At 42.0% G+C, this 20,568-nt stretch overlaps 1 long non-coding RNA gene across 1 annotated transcript in view; it reads right to left on the bottom strand.

Annotated features, from left to right (window-relative positions):
* Positions 1-1,102: 1,102 nt before the first annotated feature.
* Positions 1,103-20,568, bottom strand: part of LOC130369088 (uncharacterized) — a 22,851-nt gene continuing 3,385 nt past the window's right edge. The window contains exons 3-4 of the long non-coding RNA XR_008892664.1: positions 2,648-2,743; positions 1,103-1,427 (exon numbers count right to left, since the gene is read on the bottom strand). This is a non-coding gene — a long non-coding RNA (uncharacterized LOC130369088). The remainder of the gene's footprint in view (positions 1,428-2,647; positions 2,744-20,568) is intronic.

Genomic DNA, 20,568 nt, shown 5'->3' with positions numbered 1-20,568 from the left:
GGTGTTATGTCATGAGGGGGCGGGGCTATGACATCACAAGCTCCCGGCTCCAGCATTCGGAACAGTTTGTTCCAAACCGTGAGCAGCGGAGTAACCTTTTATGGACAGATCACAGCGGGTGTCACTTCTGATGCGAGCGTCCTATCTATTGCAGAGATGCAGAGCGGCTTTCTCCTGCACTACGCATCTCTGCACTATACTCCGGCCAGCCAGTGATGTGAAAAGAACATCAATCATTCATATTTCCCTCTGAGAGCGGTGATTGGCTGCAACCATCCAGCCAATCACCACTCTGGGCGGAAAATATGAATGAGTGATGTCAATTTCTATTTACATCACTGACCGGAGTACAGAACAGAGATGTGAGCCCTGTATAGAGCTGCTCCACATCTCTGCAACAGATAGAACGATCGCATTGGGTGTCAGGAGTGACACCCGGGGTGATATGTCTATTAGTACAGGTACTATTACTCCCATCATGTCTGTTCCATGCTGGGAGTAGTAGCACTAGCTAAAAAATGTAAAAAAAATTGAGAAAAAAAAGTGAAACACACACACTTTATTAAAATGTAATTAAAATGTTTTGTTAAATAATTTTTTTTCCCATCCCCATTGCATCCTTTTTTTTTTTTTTTTTGGGGGGGGGGGGGAGGGAGGGTAGCCAACAAATTTTGAAAACAAAAACGCCAAAGGGGCCAAAAATGCAATTTCCACTCAAATGCAAAAACGACAGAGAAGACACCAGAAAAAATGTCAGATGCAGGAAATTTCACTGGTGTGTTTTCTGGCGTTTTTTTCCACACAAAAAACGCAGGGGGAAAAAACAAGTGGAAAATTAGCCTTATACGCCCACTTAGATTGGCAACATATGTATGTTTAATCTGTTCACCACATTGCCTGTATAGCAGTGTTATCTCTTAGGGGGATGCCAAAAGTAATGGCAGATTGTATTTTATTAAATAAAAATACATATTTAGTTGTACTCAATAAAACCATTGAAAAAGTATATATGAGATCTGAGTCTTGATAAACCTTCAAAAGTTAATGAAGATAAATATTTTAATGATGCAATGCAAAATATGGGCATTGGGTCCTCATTCTTGGTAGCGAAGTGGCTACGGATTCATAGCCACTGTTTATTATAGTCTTTTCAGGGTACAAAAACAGCCATGTAAGTATGTTTAGGTGTTTCTTTAATAGACTATAATATGAGAATCATTGGTGGCTCCTCCTTTTGGACTCTTGAGACTTGAATGTTTATTTTATTTAAGTGATGATGCACCCATATACCCAGGAGACCTGTGCAGACAATTACTTGCCTCAGCAGTGCTTTACATGCCAAAGATTGACTGCAGCATATTTCTTTGGCATTTGGCTGTCCAGGCATGCTGAGAGTTGTAGTTTTGCAGCAGCCGGAGGTACACAGGCTGGAAAAAAAAACACTGATTTAAATCGTACCTGTACTTACAAAATAATTGTAAAAACCTTCATGATTTTGATAGATAAACCATTCAGTGTGGTTCTCACGGCTGTTATTGAGCTCCTGAAAGACCCCTTCATGGTGCATAGCTATTTAGCATTCTCTCCATTTCAAGAGCAGGCACCAGAACTGGTCTATTTGCCAGCATTACACATTTCATGAACTTCCTTTCCCTTACTCCTCTATGAAATCACAGGAGAGCACCTTTTTACAAGCCCTTCTCCCTGCACTGAACTGTGCAGGCTGGCACTGTGCTGAGGATTTAGAGTACAGCATTATTGATGGCATGTAGGAGGAAGAAGAGCACAATAACTTAATTTGGCTTGTGATGTGCCATTGCCATGTACGGTCTTCATTCACTATGATTAAAAATTGATGATTATCTTAAAAGTGCTATATCTCCTATTTATAAAAATCATAGATCACAGAAAATCTATATTGGCATTTCATTTAACAAATGATAGTTATAACTTTTTTTTTGCCCTTTTTAGGTTTTTCTTTAGTAATTTCTTAGTTGCTCTCAACAGTCATTTATAGTAAATTTGACATCTATAGCATTAATTGCTTTATTTATTTTTTTATTTTACATAAAGATATATTTAAAGGCTTATTTTATTTTGGAAATAGAATAAAAGATCCCCTGTGGCATCTGCGGTATACTTGGAAGAAATAGTTTGACTGCTAAAGTACAATGCTTTTAGATTTGACATCTTCCCTACAACGTAGACAAAGATTAAACAAGTGATTTATCAAATTCTGCCAGCTGCCTTTAAATGTTACAAAAACTATTCTTAAACGCCTGCGGACCTTAACAAGTACCTGTGACCTTTAATGGTATGTAACCAAGGTGTGAAGGCTTCTGCCTGCTTCTAGAGCACTACTTCTATGTATTTAATGCTGCCATTATAAATAATGTACTCATTGCAAGGCCAGTATCATCAACATTTAATCAAGTATGTAAAATTCATGGTAGTTACTTAGAATTCTGCTTTGATGGCATTTTACTGCAGCTGCCAAAATATTGCATTCACTTTTATATTTTGAGTGCCCTTAAGGAATTTTTCTACAACATTCAAATATAAGTCTTTAACACCTTTCATCACTCACCAGAAACATATTTATTTTATGAATTTAAATAAAAAAATATTTTCAAGAAATTCCACTCACATGTTGATGTATGGATATTTTAAATCGCTTGTACTCCTGAGATGTACAGCAAACTTGTACCAAAGTTCAATAAGATTCTGGGACTACTGGCACTTTCTGCATGTGGAGCATAAAAGCAGCATGAAACTTATTTTACTACGGAAATTGAGTCATTTTTTTACACATCGTGTATTTTTCCATGTGTACATATTATCTACTGAACTTTGATTGTTGCATTTTACTTTTTATGGCACATACACAGACTTCTTTTGTTCTGTTCTGCACCCAAATGTTGTAAAAAGAAATATAGGAACATGCCTATCGGTGTATTCACACGTACAGTATCCTGCACATATTCAGTCATTTAGTGTATACTGAAATCTGCAGCTTCAAATCCTGTGCATCAAATCTATGCAAGATACCGTACATGTGAAAACACCCTTAAAGGGGTACTCCAGCGCTTAGACATCTTATCCAAAGGATAGGGGATAAGATGCCTGATCACGGGGGTCCCGCCGCTGGGGCCCCCCATTTAAAATCAGTCCCCGGAGCGTGTTCGCTCCGGGTCTGATTACTGTCAATCATGGGGCCGGAGCGTTGTGACGTCAGCTGTCACGACCCCTCCCATAGGCTTCCATTGAGGGGGGCGTCACAACGCTCCAGCCCCATGATTGACAGTAATCAGACCCGGAGGCGAACACGCTCCGAGGACTGATTTTAAATGGGGTGTGGCGTGCAAGATCACAGGGGTCCCCAGCCCGGGATCCCCGCGATCAAGGAATCTCATCCCCTATCCTTTGGATAGATGACGTAGGGGTACCCGGAGCTTCAGCCATAGCTCTGCCCAAGGACCTCATTTACATATAAAGAAAAAGCAAAATAACGGCAGAACGGCTGGACGATTCGGTACATAGTAAGTATCGTTTTGCTCAGTGTCACCCACACTACAAGCTTGTATGACAGGTTAGTGCGGGTGATACTGATGACAGATTTCCTTTAATAGGTGCAATACTTCAGGCAGTAAATGAACAGTTAGTTCTTAAAGGGGTACTCCAGTGGCCTTTTGGCTAATATCAAGTGTAGTATGTGTTCTTATTAGTTTCATGCCGATGGACAACCATGCCGGTGTGGGGCTGGTGGGGATGGATGCTGCATGGAGGGTGCAGGTGTACCAGCGCTTTCCGGGGCTGGTTCTGAGAAATCAGCTCGACGGCTGCCCCGACGTGACCTGTTCCCCTTCGGTTCTCGCCATGAGGCTGAGAGGGTCTAGAGCCGAGGTACTTTAGTGCTTCGGGGAGTGGTGACCCCGAGGTGCTGAAACTCACTGGGAGCATTGGCTCACTGAGTTAAAGCACGGGCACCATGATCTCTTCACCTTTGTGGCACTCATCTCTTGATTCCCAGCCTTCTGGCCAGGATCAGAGAAATTTTTATAGATCCGGCCGGATGTCCGGGCAGTATATCTGCACACATTCACTTATTTATTTCTTTTTGTCTCACTATGTCATTTTTTGCATGTTTTGTGTCCACAGGATTTGTCAGGATGTGGTAGCCCTTCTGGGTGTCCCTCCTGGTGGTCTAGGGGAGGTGTGTGTGGCCATTAGGTTCCGCACCTCACTGCAAACACCCCGGGTACTCCTGCTTTGGCAGGGTACCAACCGTCATAGGCGTGCGCAGCCTATTGCATTAGGGTGTGTACCCTAAAGCACAAACTCACGCCGCACGCGTATATGTCCGCCATTACCAGCGGGTCCCTGGCTGCGATCAACAGCCGGGACCTGCCGCACATGATCCGGGCATCGCTCCGATGCCCGTGGTTATGCTTAGGACGTAAATGTACGTCCTGGTGCATCAAGTACCACGTCATCAGGACATACATTTACGTCCTTCATCGTTAAGGGGTTAAATGGAACTTAATGAAAGGTATATTTTATCATATGGAAGGTCCCTATTCAAATCAGTGCCTATAAAGGTATGTAGGTTGGTTTTTAGCTAGCTAGGTCAGTTGGTAGCTAGGTGGATTGATAGCTAGGTAGATAGCATGTAGGCAAAGTCAGATCACAATACACAGTGTTACTTCACACTTTGTATGTTTAGTTCACAAATAGAGCAACTGATAGAGTCACTTCATACAATCATAGATGCATAGCCTCTAGTGTTATTCATAGTGCACATATAATGAGGTGTTACTGTTTCACATTTTGTGTAAACTGCGCATTCATAAACATAAGGTGCATAACTTTGCCTTGATGTCAGGACCCTTGTATAGTAGCACAAAGTCCTGTGTATTACATCGGGTCCCTATATTAGCACCAGGTAATGTATTCACTGTTCACGTCCCAACACTGCGCTATTGCATTAGTGCCCATCACTGGTGGCCCGGGAAGCGATATTAGAAGAATACACGCTACAACGTGATCCCTGATTAATTAAAGCATGTAGGATCGCCTATGGCAATGTGAACGGAGCCCAAATACTTGAAACCAGCTACCACTAGGAAACAGCGAAGTGCAATGGCAGAGTGTTATACAATCTGCAGCCAATGCATAACAAAGGAAGCTGTGTACATATGTGGATTAGGAAATGGAGTGACGGGCACTAGTGCAATAGCGCAGTGTTGGGACATCTGCAATAAAGTGAACAGTGAATACATAATCTGGTGCTAATATAGGGACCCGATGTAATACACAGGACTTTGTGCAATTATACAAGAAGGGTCCTGACATCAAGGCAAAGTTATGCATCTTATGTTTATGAATGCGCAGTTTACAAAAAAAAATCCAGGAACACCTAATTATATATGCACTTTGAATAACACTAGAGCAGTGGTCTCCAACCTGCGGACCTCCAGATGTTGCAAAACTACAACTCCCAGCATGCCCTGACAGCCGTTGGCTGTCCGGGCATGCTAGGAGTTGTAGTTTTGCAACATCTGGAGGTCCGCAGGTTGGAGACCACTGCACTAGAGGCTCTGCATCTATGATTGTATGAAGTGCACTCCATCAGTTGCTCTATTTGTGAACTAAACATACAAAGGACATTAACTCACATATAATTGGACTGCAAAATAAAGAGCAGTAATAAAAATTCATAGAAGTAACTGCATAATAGCGTGTCTATGTGAAAAGGGTCCAGTAGAGCAGTGTTTCCCAACCAGGGTGCCTTCCAGGTATTGCAAAACTACAACTCCCAGCATGCCTGGACAGCCAAAGACTGTCCAGGCATGCTGGGAGTTGTAGTTTTGCAACATCTGGAGGCGCCCTGGTTGGGAAAAACTGCAGTAGAGTAAGTGTGAAGTAACACTGTGTATTGTGACTAAAAGCCCACCCCACCCCACCCCACACGATTCCCCATCCCAAAGTACCAAAGAAAATAACAAAAAAATCTCACCTAGTCCCACGCAGCGATCTCCTGAGGAGCCGTGCCGCGTTCTCTCTTCTCCACAGTGCAGGCGCTGATGATTGACGTCATCAGCGCCTGCGTCTGGGAAGGGGTCACGGCCTTCTCTGAACTGTGTGCGCAGACAGTTCAGAAGCTCCGGCAGAGAGTGAACAGCTATAAATGCCTCCCTGGGTTAAATAGACCCAGGGAGCATATAATACAGCAAAGTCTGCGGGCAGAACTGCGGAGGATTACCCCATGATCTGTCCCCCTGCATGATTTTCTGGGGGGATGTGTCCCCCTGATTCCTACGCTCCCTGGATATCCCGAATTTGACGGAGCCTGGTCTTGATTAGGGTGTGCCCAGGCACACCCGGCACACCCCGTGCGCACGCCTATGCCAACCGTTATCGGCTCTGCGGGCAGATACCTTGGCTAATGCCAAGGGGGATGCCGGGAGCATTTGTGGTCGCTTAGTAGCTTCGGCGAAAAGGGATATTGAACCTGGAACCTCGCAGGTACCTTTTGGTCCGGAGGCGAAGGGTAAGGTTTGTTGGGGGACCTCTCTCCTATCGGAGAAGGGCTTGCGTTAGACCGCATCCGTTGTGTATGTTTTTTTTGTGTAACACGTTTGCACTTTTTCTTGCACTTTGGGTGATTCGAGAGCACGTTCCTCGGCTCTAAGATAAAAAAAAAAGGGGGGTACTCCAGTGGATAACAATTTTTTTAATCAACTAGTGCCAGAAAGTTAAACAGATTTGTAAATTACTTGTATTTAAAAATCTTAATCCTTACTGTACTTATCAGCTGCTGGAAACTACAGAGAAAGTTCTTTCCTTTCTGTCTGACCACAGTGCTCTCTGCTTACACCTCTGTCCATTTCAGGAACTGTTCAGAGCAGGAGAGGTTTGCTATGAGGATTTTCCCCTGCTCTGGACAGTTCCTGACATGGACAGAGGTGGCATCAGAGAGCACTGTGGTCAGAGAGAAAATAAATTAAAAAAGAAAAGGACTTCCTCTGTAGCCGCTGATAAGTACTGGAAGGGTTAAGATTTTTAAATAAAAGTAATTTACAAATCTGTTTAACTTTCTGGCACCAGTTGATTGAAATTTTTTTTTCCACTGGAGTACCCCTTTAACACTTGTAACCTTAGAAGCAGGAAAAATAGGCATACATAAGAATCTTAGCAATTTAACTATGGTAACATTTTGCCAACTGGATAAAAAGCATGTCTAAAATGATAGGCCCTGTTTTGTTGCTGTTTTGCAATGGATAGTATATGGCATAATTGGCCCAAAAAAGGACAACTGGTGAACCAGTGACCAGTAAGAGCTTATCTAGAAGAACAAATGGGAAAAAACAACTTGCTGCATACTGACCCATATCCACTGACAATAGTGCCTTCATTTGGCAAGTCAGCTTCAAAACTGAGCCATGCAGAAATGAAATAGGTAGATGCATGTGCATTGCTAATCTGGAGAAGTAATGGCACCTGGATGCACAATGGGAAGAGGTAATATGATGCTCTGATCAATATGCTGCTGGGAAAGCTTGGGTCTTGGCATTCATGTGAATGATACGTATGTGATGTATATGTAGAGAATGGCTACCTGGGACTTAATAACACTTGCCATACATACAGTATATGTCTTGGTAATGCATTGTGTCTATAAAGCAAGCTTATAAAGCTAAGCTCGTTTCTTAGACAGTGAGATACAGCTGCGATCAGCAGTCAGCACACACAGTCCAGACCGACATTGGCGATAATGCTGAGGTCAGTCATTTCACCCCTAAAGTGGTAATCAATAGCGATCGCAGCATTTAGGAAATTAAATGACAGGTGCTGTACCTGTCAGGTGCTTATCGGTTTCCATGGCAGCCAGAGGCCTCTGTGCTTGTCACTCAGTGATCTGCTAAAAGAGTCTGTCTATGGCAGGCTCTACTATTAGAGTGCCGATCTAACTGATCAGTGGCATAGAATAGCATAACATTGACCAGTATAAGAAATCTAATGATTACTTACAAAAGTGGAGAAACAAAACAAAACAAAAAAAAAGATTTAAAAAAGTGTTTGTTTTTAAAAATATGAAAAAGCCCTTTTCACTTTTTTTCAAATAAAAAAAAGAAAAGGAAAAACCAACATAAACATATTTGGTATTGCAATGTGCGAAATTGTCTTCCTAATTAAGCTTAAAGGGTAACTCTCATTAAAATAATTTTTGCTATTGCACTCCTTATGGTAAATTAAAAATATTTCTCATATGCTTTGTTTAAAAAAAAAATAATTACGTTTTCTATGTTTTATTTGTGCTTAAAAAAAGCTCAAGAGCACATTTTCCCCATCTTATACACAGACTTAGGACCGAGGTCCAAACACATACAGTGCAGCCTGAAGTGCTGAGGGGGGGGTGTCCAGCCTCATCCAATCATAGCTCCTCTCACATTTAACTGCCATATGCTGTTGGTTGGAACCCCCCCCCCCCCTCCCCCTCAGCACTCCAGCCTGCACTTCCTGTGTTTGGATCTTGGTCCTAAGTCTGTGTATGAGATGAGGGGGAAATGTGCTCTTGAGCTTTTTTAAGCACAAATAAAACATAGAAAACTTCATTTTTTTAACCAAAGTATATTAGAAATATTTTTTATTTACAATAAGGAGTGCAATAGCAAAAATTTGTTTTAATGAGCGTGCCAATTTAATCAAGAAAAAGAGTGACGAGCGTGCCAAAAATCTAGAAAAAAGCTAATGTAACCAACATTTTGGCCTTTTTCATGAAAAAGGCTGCATGTATCAACATAAATTTACCACTAATATAAAGTGAAATGCCACAAAAAAACTTTGCTCAGTAAAAACATTCCACAGATATTACCACATAAAAAGATATGTCATATAAAAAAAAATGGGGCTTGGTGATTAAGGTCAAAACAACCCTGCTAAAAGGCGAGGAGAAAAAAACTAAAACGCAAAAATAAAAATTGGTTGTGTCCACAAGGCTGAAACAGGCTGTTACCTTAAGCCTTAAAGGGGTACTCTCACACTTTGCTTCCCCCTATCCTTTAATTAGAGGATAAGTGTCTAATCGTTGGGTGTCCGACCACTGCAACACCCCACGATCTCCCGCACAGCACCCTGGCTTTCCTCATGCATGGAACAGGGGTTGACACCCCCTCCATGCATCTCTATGGGAGAGCCAGAGATACATGATTGTGGGGTATCGCAGCGGTCAGACCTCCCCCCCCCCCCCCCCCCCCCCCGATTAGACCATTATTGACTATTCTTTGGATTGGAGATAAGAAGTAAATTGTGGGACTTCCTCTTTAAAGTATATCACACAAACCCGGGGCCTAAGCCCAGAGCACAAATCCCTTTAAGGTGAACCCCCCAAAATAAAATATAACTTTTATTGTATTATCATATAAAATGATGACAAGTGATTAAAACCACAAATTTCATAGTTCCAGATAAGTAATGAATTCTGGGATTAACCCAGTAGTTTCCTGTCTTATGGGTCTGCAGTACCCAAACAAATGGAATCTGTGAAATTGATTAAAATCTGAAATTTTGCCTCCTCTACTAGTTTCAGGCGCACCTGCGCTATCCTCAGGAGGAATATGCGGCAAAAAGGTTTTTGCCGCATATTCCTCCTGAGGATGGCGCAGGTGCGCCGAAACTAGTAGAGGAGGCAAAATTTCAGATTTTAATCAATTTCACAGATTCCATTTGTTTGGGTACTGCAGACCCATAAGACAGGAAACTACTGGGTTAATCCCAGAATTCATTACTTATCTGGAACTGTGAAATTTGTGGTCTTAATCACTTGTCATCATTTTATATGATAATACAATAAAAGTTATATTTTATTTTGGGGGGTTCACCTTAAAGGGATTTGTGCTCTGGGCTTAGGCCCCGGGTTTGTGTGATATATATTAGTGGGATCCCTAACCCACCCAGGGGTTCTTTTTGTGGTTCCTCTTTAAAGGGTATAAAAATCATATTAATTAATTATTTGACCCTCTTTAAATTACAGTTTAATCTATTGGTAATAGTTAAAGGGGTTATCTAGCCAAAGAGCATCACCCGCATTCTATGCAGAGCTGCGTCTCCAGTCTCAGAAAGCTCTTTGTTCCCGGGACTGGAGACGTGACGTAATGCCATGCCCCCTCCATTCATGTCTATGGGAGAGTGTGTGACGACCATAGAAATGAATGGAAAGGGCACGGCATGACGTCAGGAGGGGGCGTGGCGTAATGTCACATCTCCAGTCCCAGAAACTAAGAGCTTTCTGACACTGGAGACGCAGCTCCCGCATAGAATGCGGGTGCTGCACGGAAATCACGGGGGGTCCCAGCAGCGGGCCCCCGTGATCAGACACCTTATCCCCTATCCTTTGGATAGGGGATAAGATGTCTTTGGCCAGATAACCCCTTTAAGCTATTACACTTTTCCACTTTTCACACTTAGAATGTACAGTCAAGTACAGAGTCTACACTGTAGACCCATACAAAAATAATATTGCCTACTATTATTATGATGAATTTTGGGAGTGCGGGATACTGATATATTTCAAATTGTGCAGGTAAGTCATTCACCTTCTTCTGCTTTTGGGCATCATAGAGTTTCTCCAGCAAACACAACATCTTTCTACTGGTACTAAAATTCTTCTTCTTCTGATGGACTCTATATTACTTTTCTCACAATCAAAATTAACGCGAAGAATAAAGTTACCATGAATTTTTCAGACTGTCGAGCCCAAAAGAACACGAAGCGGCACTGCTACAACACACCAAATGAGTCCCAGCTGGAGAAACGCATGGATCCACAAAGCGGGTCCTCAGAACCGGTGAGAGTCACGGAGGCGCTGGGACAAATGTCAGAGACACAATATAAGGCAATAAACTCAGTAGTGTAAAGAAAGAATCCCGCACTCACTGCATCGGCAGATCTTTCACAGCTTGTTCACATTACCTTCCAGGGATGGGGTGACAGGACTGGCGTGGGGTGCTCAGAGGCAACTGCTGGCGGTTTTGCGTAGATTAGTATGCTTCTTCCGGCCTCTGGAGCACTAATCTGTGTGAAACCACCGGCAGTCGCCTCTGAGCGCCCCACGCCAGTCCTGTTGCCCCATCCCTGGAAGGTTATGTGACCGAGCCATGAGAGATCTGATGCGGTGAGTGCGGGATTCTTTCTTTAGGCTACTGAGTTTATTTTTCAGACTGCACTTACCTGTACAAGATAAAACTCTGTTGCCCCGTGAGTATCCATGGAACCTCTTCCAATTTAGGGATGGTCCAAAGATTTAGATGCACAGAACATCCACAAATTATCATTCTAGTTCTATTGGAGAAAATCTATTCCTGCTACTCCTTTTGGAAATGTATGAACAAGCTGACAACAGGGCATCACCACTTCTCTTGCCAACAGGATTTGTCACTAAATGCATGGACACAGTCGGCTCTGATTGGACAGTGATGACAGTTCTGATGGCATTATGACCCATTGAGCCAATGCCCGGAGACAGAGAAGAAAGGATGGTATGTATAGTAACAGGGTCTTGGTGATCTCACCTAATAAAAAGTGCACAGGCCCGAATTACTACAGTAATATTGTTCTCAGTAACAAAAAAATAAGAGGCACCAGATCTTTCTTTTGCAGGAATTTTTTTTGCTAAGCACCTGATGGCACCTGAGCTGTAGCACTATCATGTGATTTTGTCACTATACAATATATTACCTTTGACGATTGAAACATTTATAAGAATTTTTAAGTATTTTTTTGACGTTCAATAAAGCTTGATTTACAATTTTGGATATCATCTGTTGTTTCACATTTCTTTCACACTTTTCTTTTGGGGTTTAGTATTTCTCTGGCAACATTTTACTCATGACACAACTGACCAGATGTTGCAAGATAGACAATTTGTGAAACCACACACATCCAAGGATATATAGTCCAATCTCATACAACGTCCCATAGGCAATTGTACTGCTCCCAGTCACTAACAGGCAGGGTCTGATAGGCCTGTAACAACAAGGGGTTGAAAAGCATTTTCAGAGTAGCCAGGGGATGGAATATATTGTAGTCTGACGATAATGTTTACCATCTGCTTTGACTTATCTAAAGCCCTCTAGTAGCTAATTGTAGGCGGGAAGAGAAGCTGGTGTCCAGGATCAGCGGTGTCCACAAGACTATTAAGAGATCAGTTCCCAACATAGAGTTTACTATGGAGAGCAACACAGTTACAGGAATATATGTATAGTTACTTGGGAATATTTATCAAAACCTGTGTAGAGGAAGAGTGATGCAGCCGCCAATAGTAACAAATCAGATTGTTTTTATTTTTCAGAGGTACCAATGTCCTGGAGAAGACAAGGCACTGTCATTTCAAAAGACAAAGAAGTAAAGAGCTTTACAAATCCATGACTATGTGTCAAATGAAAAGGCATACTATTGATATTAAGATGAGATCTTGAAAATCATTTAGAATTTATAAAAAGTATAGTGAAAAAAATATATAGCTTTTCTTCAGGATACCAAAAGACCTACAGAAGGAAGAAAACTTTCTCATACTAACCAAACCAGAGTAAGGCTGGGTTCACGCTACGATTTGACGATACAGGAATCGGATCCTCCTGTATCCCAGACGGACCAGGCCCATACCTCATTCATTTCAATGAGCTGACAGGAATCATATAGTGACTCCAGTCCAGTCCCATTTTTGCCCCGTATCCGGTTTTCTGACCGGACCTAAAACCGGGTATGCCGCAATTTTAGGTACGGTTACAAAACCGAATATTGGGCAAAAATTAGCCAACTGGAGTCACCATATGACTCCTGTCAGCTCATTGAAATGAATGAGATACGGGTTGGGTCGGCCAGATCCGGTTCCTGTATTGTCAAATCGTAGTGTGAACCCAGCCTTAGAAGGAGAGAAGAGTGCAAGCACAGGCCTGAAGCTTCAGTGATAGGCAGCTACACTAAGGGTAGAGCAGATAGAGGAGGGGTGTCAATCCTGTACTTCATCAATATCTGAAATATTCCTAATGGCAAAGCTTCTGCAAACCAGCTTGGACTGTTCTGCACAGATGTTCTCTCACAGTTCGTAACAAGGCATTTACTGGCAAGCCAAAAAAAAAAACAGTAGCTTCACAGTATGATCCCAAAGAAAGAGTCCATGCAGGTCTCTAAATTAATTTTTCTGGGCATTCAAAAGGGCTTGTAAAGTGGGAACTGCCAGAGAGGTTCAGGGATGTTTGTCCATCAAATAGGAACCTCGGACAAGAGTTAAACATAGTAAATGGCCATGCATGAACGTTCTCAGCTACTTTAGGCCAACCTGAATACCATGTCTTCATGCCCATTCATCATCGTGCTAAATGCCATGTTCTTCAAACAGCCTCAGCCATGGTATCAAGGAGCCCCAGAATTGACTCTAAGGCAGAGATTCATCAAAACCTGTCCAGAGGAAAAGTTGCTGAGTTGCCCACAGCAACCAATCAGATTGCTTCTTTCAGTTTTCAGAGGCCTTGTTAAAAATGAAAGAAGCGATATGATTGGTTGCTATGGGCAACTTTTCCTCTGGACAGGTTCTGATAAATCTCCCCCTTGTCCTTTGCTCAGATGAGCTTTGGTTTTGTTTAGCTTGAGGTCCTCCAGCTGGTGTTCTCTTGCAAACATAAGAATCTTGGTAGTGCCAGGAGATATCCCAGTGTAGGGGTAGTAGCTGACCCAGCTCAGCCTACTCCAGAGAGGTGAACCGGACATAACCCGGACATGAACTGGCCTTCCGATCCACACACATAAGACACACACAAGGGGCCCACAGCAGAGTGGGGATGTTGAGAATACCTTTCCTACCCTTGTGAGGCCCCCTGTATTGAACAGCTCATTTAACTCTGTCCATTTTTGAGCCTTACACAAAATAAAAAAAACAGTAATGACCGGAAGAATAGTGACATGAGATGGCCAGGCCAGTGATTGATATGCAGACACAAATAAATTCTCATTACACAGAACAAAGCCATCCCCTCAGTGGTGAGATATGAGTAGTTCTAACCCTTTGTCAGTGCAGAGTTGAGTACTGGTTGCCTTGAAAGATACTATAGTGGATACTATAGAGGGAAGGTGCTGTTTTTCATGAATGTCTGATGATACATGCAAATCTGATGATACAGCAAATCTCATGATACATGGCCCCATTCATTCTTTCCTTTACACGGATCAGTCGTCCTGGTCCCTTAGCAGAAAAACAGCCCCAAAGCATGATGTTTCCACCCCCATGCTTCACAGTAGGTATGGTGTTCTTTGGATGCAACTCAGCATTCTTTCTCCTCCAAACACGACGAGTTGAGTTTTTACCAAAAAGTTCTACTTTGGCTTCATCTGACCATATGAAATTCTCCCAATACTCTTCTGGATCATCCAAGTGCTCTCTTGCAAACTTCAGACGGGCCCGGACATGTACTTGCTTAAGCAGGGGGCCACGTCTGGCACTGCATGATTTCAGTCCCTGGCGGCGTAGTGTGTTACTGACGCTAGCCTTTGTTACTTTGGTCCCAGCTCTCTGCAGGTCATTCACTAGGTCCCCTCATGTGGTTCTGGGATTTTTGCTACTCATTTTGACACCACGGAGTGAGATCTTGCGTGGAGCTCCAGATCGAGGGATATTATCAGTGGTTTTGTATGTCTTCCATTTTCTAATCATTGCTCCCACAGTTGATTTCTTCACACCAAGCTGTTTGCCTATTGCAGATTCAGTCTTCTCAGCCTGGTGCAGGTCTACAATTTTGTTTCTGGTGTCCTTTGACAACTCTTTGGTCTTGGCCATAGTGGAGTTTGACTGTTTGAGGTTATGGACAGGTGTCTTTTATACTGATAACACGTTCAAACAGGTGCCATTAATACAGGTAACAAGTGGAAAATAGAGGAGACTCTTAAAGAAGAAGTTACAGGTCTGTGAGAGCCAGAGATCTTGCTTGTTTGTAGGTGACCAAATACTTATTTTCCACCCTAATTTGCAAATAAATTCTTTAAAAACCAGACAATGTAATTTCATGGATTTTTTTTTTCTCATTGTCTCTCATAGTCAGGTATACCTATGATGACAATTACAGGCCTCTCTCATCTTTTTAAGTGGGAGAACTTGCACAATTGGTGGCTGACTAAATACTTTTTTGCCCTACTGTGGGCCCCTTTATCAGTTAGTCAATCCCCTCTGTGTGCTGGTCAGCTTCTCTTCCCTCCTGAATGACAGCAACTAGGCTGTACAGTAATTCCTGCATCTCCCCTGTAATCTAGTAGCCTAGGGGAATCCCAGTGGGCTCTAAAGCCTAATTTGCATATATTTTTAAACTCTGATATATTGGTGCTGGATCGGTCAAATAATTAATGAGACTTATGTACAGATTAAGGGTCCAAAGTCCTATACAGTAATACCGTACTTTACACCTTAAAAACATGCTGACAGGTCTGATTTAACTTAATCCTTCCAGTACTTACCAGCTGATATACACTCCACAAGAAGATCTTTTTATTTTGAATTTCCTTTCTGTCTGACCACAGTGCTCTCTGCTGACACCTCTATCCATTTTAGGAACTGTCCAGAGCAGGATAGGTTTGCTATGGGGATTTTCTCCTACTCTGGACAGTTCGTAAAATGGACAGAGGTGTCAGCAGAGAGCACTGTGTTCAGACAGAAAGGAAATTTAAAAAGAAAAGAACTTCCTGTGGATCATACAGCAGCTGATAAGTCCTGGAAGGGTTAAGATTTTTTAATAGAAGTAATTTACAAATCTGTTTAGCTTTCTGGCACCAGTTGATTAAAAAAGAGTACAGTGGAGTACCTCTTTAACAACTTAAGGACACATGACGTACTGGAACGTCATGTGTCCACTCCCGATCTATAACGATCTATATCATAGCGGGTCGGGCCTGGCCTCTAACAACAGCTGGGACCCGTGGCTAATAGCGCACGGCATTGATCGCTGTGCCGCGCGCTATTAACCCTTTAGACGAGGCGTTCAAAGTTGAACGCCGCGTCTAAAGTGAAACCGAAAGCATGCCAGCTAGCTCAGTGGCCTGTTCAGGATAGCCGCGGCGAAATCGCGGCATCCCGAACAGCTTACAGGACAGCGGGAGGGCCCCTACCTGCCTCCTGGCTGTCCGATCGCTGAATGACTGCTCAGTGCCTGAGATCCAGGCATGAGCAGTCATGCGGTAGAATCATCGATCATTGGTTTCTTATGAGAAAACAATTATCAATGATAAAGATCAGTGTGTGCAGTGTTATAGGCCCCTATGGGACCTATAACACTGCAAAAAAAAAAGTGAAAAAAAAGTGAATAAACATCATTTAACCCCTTCCCTATTAAAAGTTTGAATCACCCCCCTTTTCCCATAAAAAAAAACACAGTGTAAATAAAAATAAAAATAAACATATATGGTATCGCCGCGTGCAGAAATGTCCGAATTATAAAAATATATCGTTAATTAAACCGCACGGTCAATAAGTCCTATCAATGCAAAAATGGTACCGTTAAAAACTTCAGGTCACGGCGCAAAAAATGAGCCCTCATACCGCCCCATACATGGAAAAATAAAAAAAGTTATAGGGGTCAGAAGATGACAATTTTAAACGTATAAATTTTCCTGCATGAAGTTATGATTTTTTCCAGAAGTTCGACAAAATCAAACCTATATAAGTAGGGTATCATTTTAACCGTATGGACCTAGAGAATAAATATCAGGTGTCATTTTTACCGAAAAATGTACTACGTAGAAACGGAAGCCCCCAAAAATTACAAAATGGCGTTTTTTTTCAATTTTGTCTCACAATGATTTTTTTTTCCGTTTCACCGTAGATTTTTGGACACAATGACTGACGTCATTACAAAGTAGAATTGGTGGCCAAAATATGGATTTTTAGGTGCAAAATTGAAAGAGTTATGATTTTTTAAAGGCAAGGAGCAAAAAACGAAAATGCAAAAATGGAAAACCCCCCGGTCCTTAAGGGGTTAAGGTATTTCAAAATAGCTGGAATGCAGAGAGTAAATCAGGATATTGCATAATACTTAGAAATTGATTGTAATTGAAAGAAACATTAATAAAGATTAAGGTTTAAAAAAAAAAGAATTCATACAGGTATACTGATTCCATTATTTACTTTTATTTTAACTTTTTTTGTGAAAATACATTATTATAATGATATTCAGTTAATCTGGTCACAAAAAGTCTTTGTGCGAGCCATCAGGGTCCCTGACTGTATGCATAGATAGTGCCCTAAAATCACTGATCAGGACTCTGCTTACAGGTATCACATGCAATTATTTTATTTCTAAGACTGGGTTCACATCTGCTTTGGAGACATTTCTCATTTCTTTAGATCTGTGGTGGCTCTGGTTCAGTTTAGGAATACAAGCGTTTCCTCGCCCCCTGTATTTTCTAATAAATGGGGCTGTTATGGGCAAACACATTTTCTTCTATTTTGGCATAATGTACTGTCTAAAAGTATGGGTAGAAAACCACCAATTAGGCTCCAGATACAGTAAAACTTAGCTATTACTTTAAGAAGATAAAATAACAGTACAAATTAAATTCTGAAAAAGAACACAGCAAAAGTGCATGACGATGGGGGAAAGGATACAGGTGAGTACCTACACTAACAACCCTACCTGAATAGTCGGGGCTCCAATCACTAAGTGCGGATCGGGGATAGGGGGATCAAATTACAGTACACGATATATACATATACACAAGTAGTGGCAAACCTCTCTTGCCAACGTGTTTCGCCCCCTCTTTGCAGGGGTTCATCAGGGAATAAGAGGAAACCACAATAGGGTACAAAAGATAATATTAATACAGAAGATAGCACATGCAAATTATATTATTAATGTTAGTACAGCGGGTTAGTAGATGTCAACCAGTCTGGTGTATATGGTTATGTTTCGGTCACAGTCGGAGTCAATGTTTTGTCAGAGTAGGACACAGAGAATAGGTTGCGCATATTAATACATAATAGCAGTTATCATTCGGCATCTCAGACAGAGAACCAATACAACATTATGTGTGTGAGACCATTATTGGACTTCTGTAGGGATATTGCACAGAGTTTATGGTGTAGACACTAAAGAAGACAAATCCCAGCATCACTAAGAAGAATCCTACAATTAAAACTAAAAATGAATAAAGATATATGAAGAGTGTTGCAACCTAATGGAACAGATAATGTCCTCTCATCTTAAGGCACACAAGCCTAAGGGCACATGATACTGACCTTTTATATGTAGATAGAGACTCCTAAAGTTAAATACAAAAATATCCATCAATGACCCAGTGGCCCCCCACCTATGCCAATTTGTTCCTGGGCTGGTGGGAGGAGACAGTCAATATCAAGATCATATAGTATTTTGGGGCAGATATATTGACGACATCGCCATTATATGGTCCGGCTCGTCCCAATTATTTGAGGAATTTCTAGTGACACTTAACAACAACATTGGCCTTGTATTTACGCATGAAATAAATAAAAATACTCAAAATTTTCTTGATGTAAATCTTGAACGTAACAATCATGGAGGCATCGATACTAGAGTATTTAGAAAGCCAACTGCAGGTAACAACTTACTAAGGTGGGAAAACCATCACTCAACAACATTAAAAAGAGGCATCCCTAAGGGTCAATACTATCGCATTAGAAGAAATTGCTCTTCTGACCATGCATTTAAGGTGAAAGCCCAAGAGATGAGAACTAGATTCAAAGAAAGGGGCTACCCGGACAAAATACTAAGGCAGGCTTACCAAAGCGCTCAAAAAACGGACAGAGTTCAACTTCTACACTCGAGGGACCGCAATCTAGCCAATACTACTCCACCACGGATCATTGCCACATCGTCCCAGAAATTAGTAAAGGAAACAAGGATGTCCTGCGCCCGACTCAGGAACGGATCTTTATTATAAAGCCATAAGAGACATCACAGGAACACGGTAAAAGTGACGTGTTTCGGCTTTACTTGAAAGCCTTAGTCATACGTATGACTAAGGCTTTCAAGTAAAGTCGAAAAACGTCACTTTTACCATGTTCCCGTGATGTCTCTTATGGCTTTATAATAAAGACCCGTTCTTGAGTCGGGTGTTGGACATCCTTGTTTCCTTTACTAATCGACCTGGTTGGACCATAGCATTACTGGACATTCAGGTGTGGAACTTGCAAGGCATGTGATTTTATAAAAGTGTCAAAAACCTTCAAAAGATACACAGACAATCATGAATTAAACATTTTTAATTGTGCCAATTTTAAAACTGTGGGACTAATTTATCTAGCCACATGTCCATGCCCAAAAGGGTATGTTGGCAAAACCCACAGAGAAGTGAGACGCCATGTTCTAGAACACGTGGGGGACATAAAGAATAGAAGGGACAAAACCCTATCCAACCACATGCACCTCCTCCATGCTGATTCTCCCTTTAACATTTCATTTCAGGCCAATGAAACTCTGAGAAATAACATCAGGGGAGGCAAGATGGATCTATCGGCTACAAACTGTGACTCCTCTGGGCCTTAATGACACCTTGTCCTTTGCACCATTTATTTGATCTCATTGATTATGAATATCCTTGTGTTAAATTCCATTCAGTCCTCCCTTCTTCCCAACCTCCTTTTCCGGTCCAGTAATATCCATTACCTTGTATAATTTCCGTATCCTGCACCTTAATGATCAGTGTTGGGATTTTTTATCCCAACAATTTCTCTCTCTATTTAGAGTATGATCGGGTTTTTACATGTCAAGTTGCCAGCTACTTTTCTGTATTTTCTTCTACTATGTCACATGATCCTTCCAGCCTCAGTCTAGCTTGCGGCACATTCCCGAAGGTGGAGTGCATCTGCATTCCATGAGACCGGAGGTGACGCAGATATGCGTTCCATCCGGCCGGAAGTGATGCGCAAAGATACGCCTTCTTGGAACATTTAAAGCACCGGACGCGCGGCATCACACCAACTGCATCCTCGGTGCATCAGCGGCATCCGTGGCACATCTGTGGCTATCATCCTACTACTTAATCCACCATCTATATGCCAGGTCAGTACGCCGATGCTCAGCAATCATTACCAGTGCTGTCACACTGGCAATAATTTTTTTGTGGCCTGGGTGCTTCACTTGAGCTTTATTATATGGGTGCCTCACCATAGCTCTATCATAGCCCCCCCCCCCTTTCTTTTCTATTGCGTTTTTCTGGTATTCTGCATTGACACAGGTTTCCTGCTTCATTTTAGCATACAGTATCATTCTGTATTTGAGTAGGATGTATCACCACTGTAAGGCCCGAGATATATATGTACCAGCTACTCTCTTAGGTAAGTGGCCCAGTATGGGACACTAATGTCTGACATCTATCCTCAGCTCTTTTTGGGTCATTGATGGATATTTTTGTATTTGTATTAGGAGTCTCTATCTACATATAAAAGGTCATTATCACGAGCCCGTAGGCTTGTGTGCCTTAAGATGAAAGGACATTATCTGTTCCATTAGGTTGCTATACTCTCAGTAGCTTGCTATCATTGGTAAGCTC

This window comes from Hyla sarda, chromosome 4 (genome assembly GCF_029499605.1).
Source record: "Hyla sarda isolate aHylSar1 chromosome 4, aHylSar1.hap1, whole genome shotgun sequence".
In the NCBI taxonomy this organism is placed as follows: Eukaryota; Metazoa; Chordata; class Amphibia; order Anura; family Hylidae; genus Hyla; species Hyla sarda.
Note: the sequence above shows the minus strand (reverse complement) of the source record. Positions and strands in the feature narration are given on the sequence as shown.